The 6,334-nt window shown below is 38.3% G+C and overlaps 1 long non-coding RNA gene across 1 annotated transcript; it reads right to left on the minus strand.

Moving 5' to 3' along the window:
- Positions 1-33: 33 nt before the first annotated feature.
- On the minus strand, positions 34-3,425 carry LOC107719241 (uncharacterized). Its single transcript, XR_001637497.1, has 3 exons — positions 3,213-3,425; positions 2,953-2,995; positions 34-749 (listed from the first exon to the last, which is right to left on the minus strand). It is a non-coding gene; the product is annotated as an uncharacterized LOC107719241 (long non-coding RNA).
- Positions 3,426-6,334: the final 2,909 nt, after the last annotated feature.

The following is a 6,334-nucleotide window of genomic DNA, read 5'->3' on the forward strand; positions in this document are numbered from 1 at the left end:
CTCTCTCTCTCTCTCACACACACACACACACACACACACACACACAAGTTGGTTCTGGCCTGTGAAAGCAGCAGCTTGATTTTCAAAGTAAATTTCTGAAGTGTTCATCCAAGAGGACATACTTGTCAAACATGCAGAGGTGCAAATTTATTCCTGTGGGTTGAGAATGATAGTGGAGTATCATCTGCATTATAATGATAGAAAAAGCGGGCTGAGCACTGAGCCCTGTGGAACACCATTGGGTGATTTTTCTTGAACAGGTCGATTCTCTCCATGATATCTGGTAGGTTTAGTTATGCAAAGTGGATGTAAGCACAGATCCAGTAATGAACAGTTCACTGAGTCTGGATAAGTTCATTTTATGGTTAAAAATGTGTAAGCGCTCTGTGAGAATCCAGGCAGTTGACATGTTGCCTGTTCTGGTGACTAAAACATAAACAGTTCACAAAAACAGTTTGAACAAACCCCATGTTGCAAAATGATATGAAGTTGCTTTAATTTCAGAAAGGGGTATATATGTAACTCTTTCTTTAGCTGTTGCACATTTCTTCAGAAATGTAAATTAAATGAAATGTACCAGTATAAAATAATATTGTGTATTCACAGCATTCTCCAGGATCTCTTTGTCAGTCATCTGTTACCCACATACAGTCCATTAGAGCTCAGAACAGACGTGTTTCTTAAACTCATAGTGTGACGGCAGCGATCTTTCAGGAAAACACAGGAATTAACCCAGCTGTTTACATTACCTGAAAGAAAAACACGTTTCGCATGAGCGCGCTGATACGAGCAGCCTCTCAGACAGTTCGACTCCTGCGGCTGTCTCACAGTCACCTGAGTGTGGCGAGATCATTAACAAAACAACATGTATCCAGTTTGACAGGCCATAGACTCCCTGCGATGATTCAGGATCTAAGGCGTTTGTTGGCCTTTAACAGGGAAGTTCTCAAACGCTGGCTGACAAGGTGATAAAACTCATTCGTGTTAAAGTGGAGAGTGACTACAACACAAACTCTATTTAACGTGAATGAAAGAGGTGCATTTGACATGACAACATGCAACTGTGTGAGTTTTGAATGAGCCTGTTAATGGGAAAGTTTTCTGGCCACAAATGTCTTATGGTTGCCACCTGTCTCTGAGTGTAGCTGCTTGGAAAAGAAACAATACTTCAATCTTGATTTGACCCTGAGAATCAGGCCAAACAAAAACTCTCGACTTTATCTGAGCTGTTTTTTGCTAGTGTGTTTCATCTAATCCTCCTGCCAGCGCTGTGATACTTCTGCTGATAACTGCAGCTCACTGGCAGACTCTTTATCAGCTGTTATTGTTTGTGTGATAGAAACAGTTCTTTCCCATAACATCCAGCAAGAGCCACAGCGATTAACTTCACTGACATGTCTCTTTTGGTCTGCTTTATCTGATTGTATTGCTGATTGTCTCTCTATCTTTGTTTTAATTCCTTCATATTGTCATGTGTAAATGTCTGGCAGGAACAGTTACAGGTTCCTCCAAAAATGTTTTTGTGTAATCTAGAAATCGAGAAGATAAAAAAGTACATATATCCCAGTTGTGAAATACTAAATGATAAGAAACTTTAAGTTTTGACATTTAATTGCCTCTGATTCCTATATTATATTTTTGTCATGACAACTCTCGGAGGGATTGGCATGGTAATGTACATGACAATGTTAATGTATTTGTTCTTGGCACAATAGATCTGCTACGCTGCTGCGGCAGAGCAAGTACCGAGACTTGCTACTGCCTGTATGTATTGTCCCTATTCATTGTCTTACTCATGTATCAAATTAACATGAGTTAATAGTATTTTTAGTTACTGAATAAACTAGTAAATGCTGTAAAAGGGGCACTCGCGAGCACCCTTTTGAAAGCTAAAATGACGAATGGGACACCCTACAGTCTCATGGACTTAACGGACACATGTACGTGGTGGCCATTGTGAGTCCTCAAGACCGCAAGTGCACATGAAGTGTGCCATTTGGGACAGGGTCCATATACACATACAGGTCCCACAGATCAAGGGCCGACGTCCCGCAGTGTTTGGTTCCAACACACCTGCCTGGAAGTTTCTAGTCGAGAGCAGTTTTTCCTCACACTAAATCACACACATGCTGACTCCATCTAAACATTACATGAAGCTTTAGTTAACGGTTGTGTATTTCCAGCATGTTTTATGTGATTAGGTTTCCACAGACAGATGTGTTTAAAACACAAGTCAGTTGTTTGCTGTACTTGTCCTAACGTCAATGTCTTCAAACCTCAGGACAATAAAGCAGCAGTTGTCATCATGCTGAAGCACTGCTGTGGAAAACAGGAGCAAATAATGGCACATTTGCCCACATCCATCACTGTTTCAGACTAAGAGCAGGGAGTTCGACTCTTGGTTTAACTCAGTTCTGTCATTTTACCTTATGGATTTAACTGATTTATCTGGTGTCTTACTCAGAAATTAAACTAGTTGTAATTATACATAAAAACAGAGATCAAATCTTAGCTGTTGACTACACGTGGCTCTCGTGGCTCTGTTCTGAATTCTGGTGGTGATAGTAGCTGTAAAACTGTAAAAGCTGAAAACAGTCGGCGACCCCTGCGGTGACCCTCGTCGCAGCCGCAGGGAGAAATCCATTAGTATCTGCGTCTGAGCAGCTGTTTAACATAGCACCTGACCCTCGAGTCATTCCCCGTCACGGACTCTTAGCGTGAGCTGAAGAACATGCTTGTAGGTCTGAGCGTGTTTCTAACAGTGGCAGATCTAGACCACAGTAACTGGGGGCGCCAGGCAGGGGCCACTTGTGCTTTTAGGGGCACACTTTTAAAATTCATCTTAACCTACTTTCAGCATTATTCATTCAGTAATTGTTCACCATGTCATGTATCACTGAAGTCTCTAGAAGTAAGCAATAACAGTTACAACTCGAATAAATGTTTCATTACCAGATTTTGTCTTTGCACAGTCGCGTCTGCTTCATATCACCTACTAAAAAGGCAAGCAATTAATGTAAGGCAAAACCAGATAATATCAATTAAATATTGAAACATGTCACATCTGTTCTCTGGTAGCTGCTGACTTAGCAAAGTCATGATTGCTTGATATGTAGTTTTATAAAGTCTAATATAAGCAACAGCGGACACTTGGATAGTTTAATAGTATTTTTCACTATGTGAACATGACTGAAATTTAATATTTTTGTTACCCGTCTCCTTTTTTTTGGTGTAGTTCTGATGAGTATGCGAAGCTCCTTCTCTCTGAAGCATGTGGTCTCTGCATGCAGTCTTTCCTCTTGACATAAAAGTTATCGCACAATTAATTACTTTTTCCCCATTACTGCCACCCACAGGACAGACTGCGCATTGCACCCAAAATTGTTTGGTGTGATACGATTCCAAAATTTTGTCCGTTGTATGATGCCGATCACATACAGGTGCATCTCAATAAATTAGAATGTCGTGGAAAAGTTCATTTATTTCAGTAATTCAACTCAAATCGACATTCTAATTTATTGAGATGCACCTGTAGATGTGACTATTAGGACTCAAAGTTATAGCGCCACCAACTGGCAGCAGGAAGTGTGCCATTTTTTTAAATGCTTTGAAAACTCTTATTTTTACTCCATTTCCTTAAAACTTCATCAGAATAATGTAAAAACACGGCAGATGTAAAACTGTGAAGGGATTCTTGATATCTTAAATACTGTTGCTATGGTTAACATGTCAAACCTTAATATTCTTTTCAGGTGTTTTCAGTAAGAATTTTCAGTGGATTTGGTGAATTCTGGGATGTTTTGTGGTGCAAGTTGGTTTGTGTCTTTCTAAAACATTCATCCTGTTTGATCAAATTACACAAATCATGTTTGATTATGTTAACATTTCAAAAAATGTTTTCTTCTGAGTCTTTAGTCTCTCTCTCTTCTCTTGCGGTGGTCTTGAGGACAGATACGGATCCATCAGGGACCCTCACGCGTCTCCTGCCTCAGTGAGAATGAAAGACAGCCAGCGCGTCTGTCCGTGACTAAGTGAACATTTCTAAAAGCTTATTGTCAAGAGCAGCTCATGGTCAACATGACGTTTAAAGAGTCTCAAGAAGACAAACAAAATCACTTCGAAATGACTCCACATCCAGACACAGGCCGAGGAAACTCTTCAGTTATTTTCCAGTTAGAGAGATGTCATGTTTTCTAGAAGTGCATTCAAAGAATGAAGCAACTATGTTTAATTTCTCTCTCTCTCTCTCTCTCTCTCTCTCTCACACAACAAACTTATTTCTCAAAATAGAAAAAAAAACATGTTAATGCAAATCTGCAGTAATTCAGTAATTAAGTATCTTCCCCCACACTTTATTAAGGTAATTTTACATATGTGACAAATGAATGCAAATACCAGAAAAAATCTGCTCTGGAGCGTCGACGGTCCGATTGGCACAGAGTGGAGATTATTCCTGTGATTGAAAGAGAAGAAAGACAAGCGAGATGGAGAAAGAGAACAAACTCGCAGACCAATATGAGTTTGAATCTAGAGAATCTTGAGACACAGAGGTTTTTAATTAGCCTTTTTTTCACATGTTGGAAAGAGGCGCAAGAAAAATGCAATAGACAACTTTCTTCAGCTGAATGATAATAATGTAGTTACAGGTATTTAACAGAAACAGTCAGTGATGAGTAGATGGACTCCTTGACACACAACTGCGGTCAGGCCAGCCTCCACTGTGAAAACACGCTCATTCTCGCGCATAATATATGCACCACGGCAATAACGTGTGGAAACTCAGTTAAAAGAAAAGCATCTTTGGCATTCATTATTCAGCAGTTGCTCTGTCAATAATTTATAAATAAGTAAATATAAAAATAAACAAATAAAGATATAGCCTAAACAAATAGCCTATAGCCTGTCTGATGTGAAATAACAAAATAAAAGCCTCTCATAAACTTGTATATACAACCTGTTTTTTTTCCTGTTTCCACAAAACCGTCTCACTTCAGATTGATAGTACACCTCAGCAGAGTCCCCCCCATTTCAGGACTGTCTGATGATGAATTTCAAAATAAGAGCCCGCCAAAACGTGCGTTTATGCTGTTCTGTCTACAGTCCTAAAGTGGTGCAAGTGATACTGTGTGAAGGCATACTACCAATCTGAAGTGAGTCTGTGAAAATGAGATACTCTCTTATAGTATCTGAATCATCAGACAGTCCTGGCATTGTGTGAGTGATGCTCTGAGGTGATGCAGATCAGTCGGAAGTCAGGATGGTTTCTGGAAACGGAGTTTTCTTTTTATAACTATATTAATTTACAAATAAAACAGGTTGCAGATACAAGTTTATGAGAGGCTTTTATTGTGATATTTCACATCAGACAGTTATTTTGATATTATTTGGAAATTCTACATTTAATATTACTCAACTTTTGAAATCATGTTCACGTTATCAGACCGTTTTTTAAACATTTGTATTATTTTATATTTATATTTATTGATGTTGTTTATGTCTTTATTTGTGTATTTTTATCTTTACTTATTTATTAATTATTGACAGAGAAAGTGCTGAATAAATGAATGCCAAAGTTCGCTTTTTACACGCTATCACCGTAATACATCGTATAGATCGTGTTTGCAAACAGTGATGATGATGTTTGTGGGCGGAGTCTATCTGGTGGCAGAAAATGACAAAGTAGCAGTCTATAAAAGCCATGGAATAAAAGAATAATACAAAAGTTATTTTGAGTTTATATTTCAAAATTGTCTTTTTTTTAAATAAAAAAATAAAAAATCACCTCGTCATTCTCTCTTTTTCCCTCGGCTCAGAAACATTATAATCCCACACTTATGCCTTTTTTTCCTCACAGAATTGACAAACTCGCAATTGTTGAGTTAAATCGAGTTATAAAGTCTGAACTAGGAGATATAAACTTGCATTTGCGAGAAAAAAGTCAGAATTGTGAGATAAAATAAGTCAATGTTATGTAGAGTGTTATAGGGTTAAATAGTATTTCATGCTGTAACTGTAGGGCTAATAAAATATGTTCCCTATGAACTGCATATGTGAATATTATAAATGCTTTATGATTTCATGCTCTCTTTAATGCACTCAAGTGGTTGATGAATGTCCAGATGAGCTGGAGTTTAGCGAAAGAAGATGCTCAAATATAAAAGATTTTGTGACATATGGTTTGATCATAATTCCCACACGGAAAAAAATAGTCAGAATAAAGAACAAATAGAAGTTAAGGTTAAACTCACCTTAAATTAACATGATGAGGGGGGTGTGTGTGTGTGTGTGTGTGTGTGTGTGTGTGAGAGTGTGTGTGTTAGTGTGTGTGTGTGTG

This window comes from Sinocyclocheilus rhinocerous, unplaced genomic scaffold, assembly GCF_001515625.1.
Source record: "Sinocyclocheilus rhinocerous isolate Xijiao unplaced genomic scaffold, SAMN03320098_v1.1 scaffold3227, whole genome shotgun sequence".
In the NCBI taxonomy this organism is placed as follows: domain Eukaryota; kingdom Metazoa; phylum Chordata; class Actinopteri; order Cypriniformes; family Cyprinidae; genus Sinocyclocheilus; species Sinocyclocheilus rhinocerous.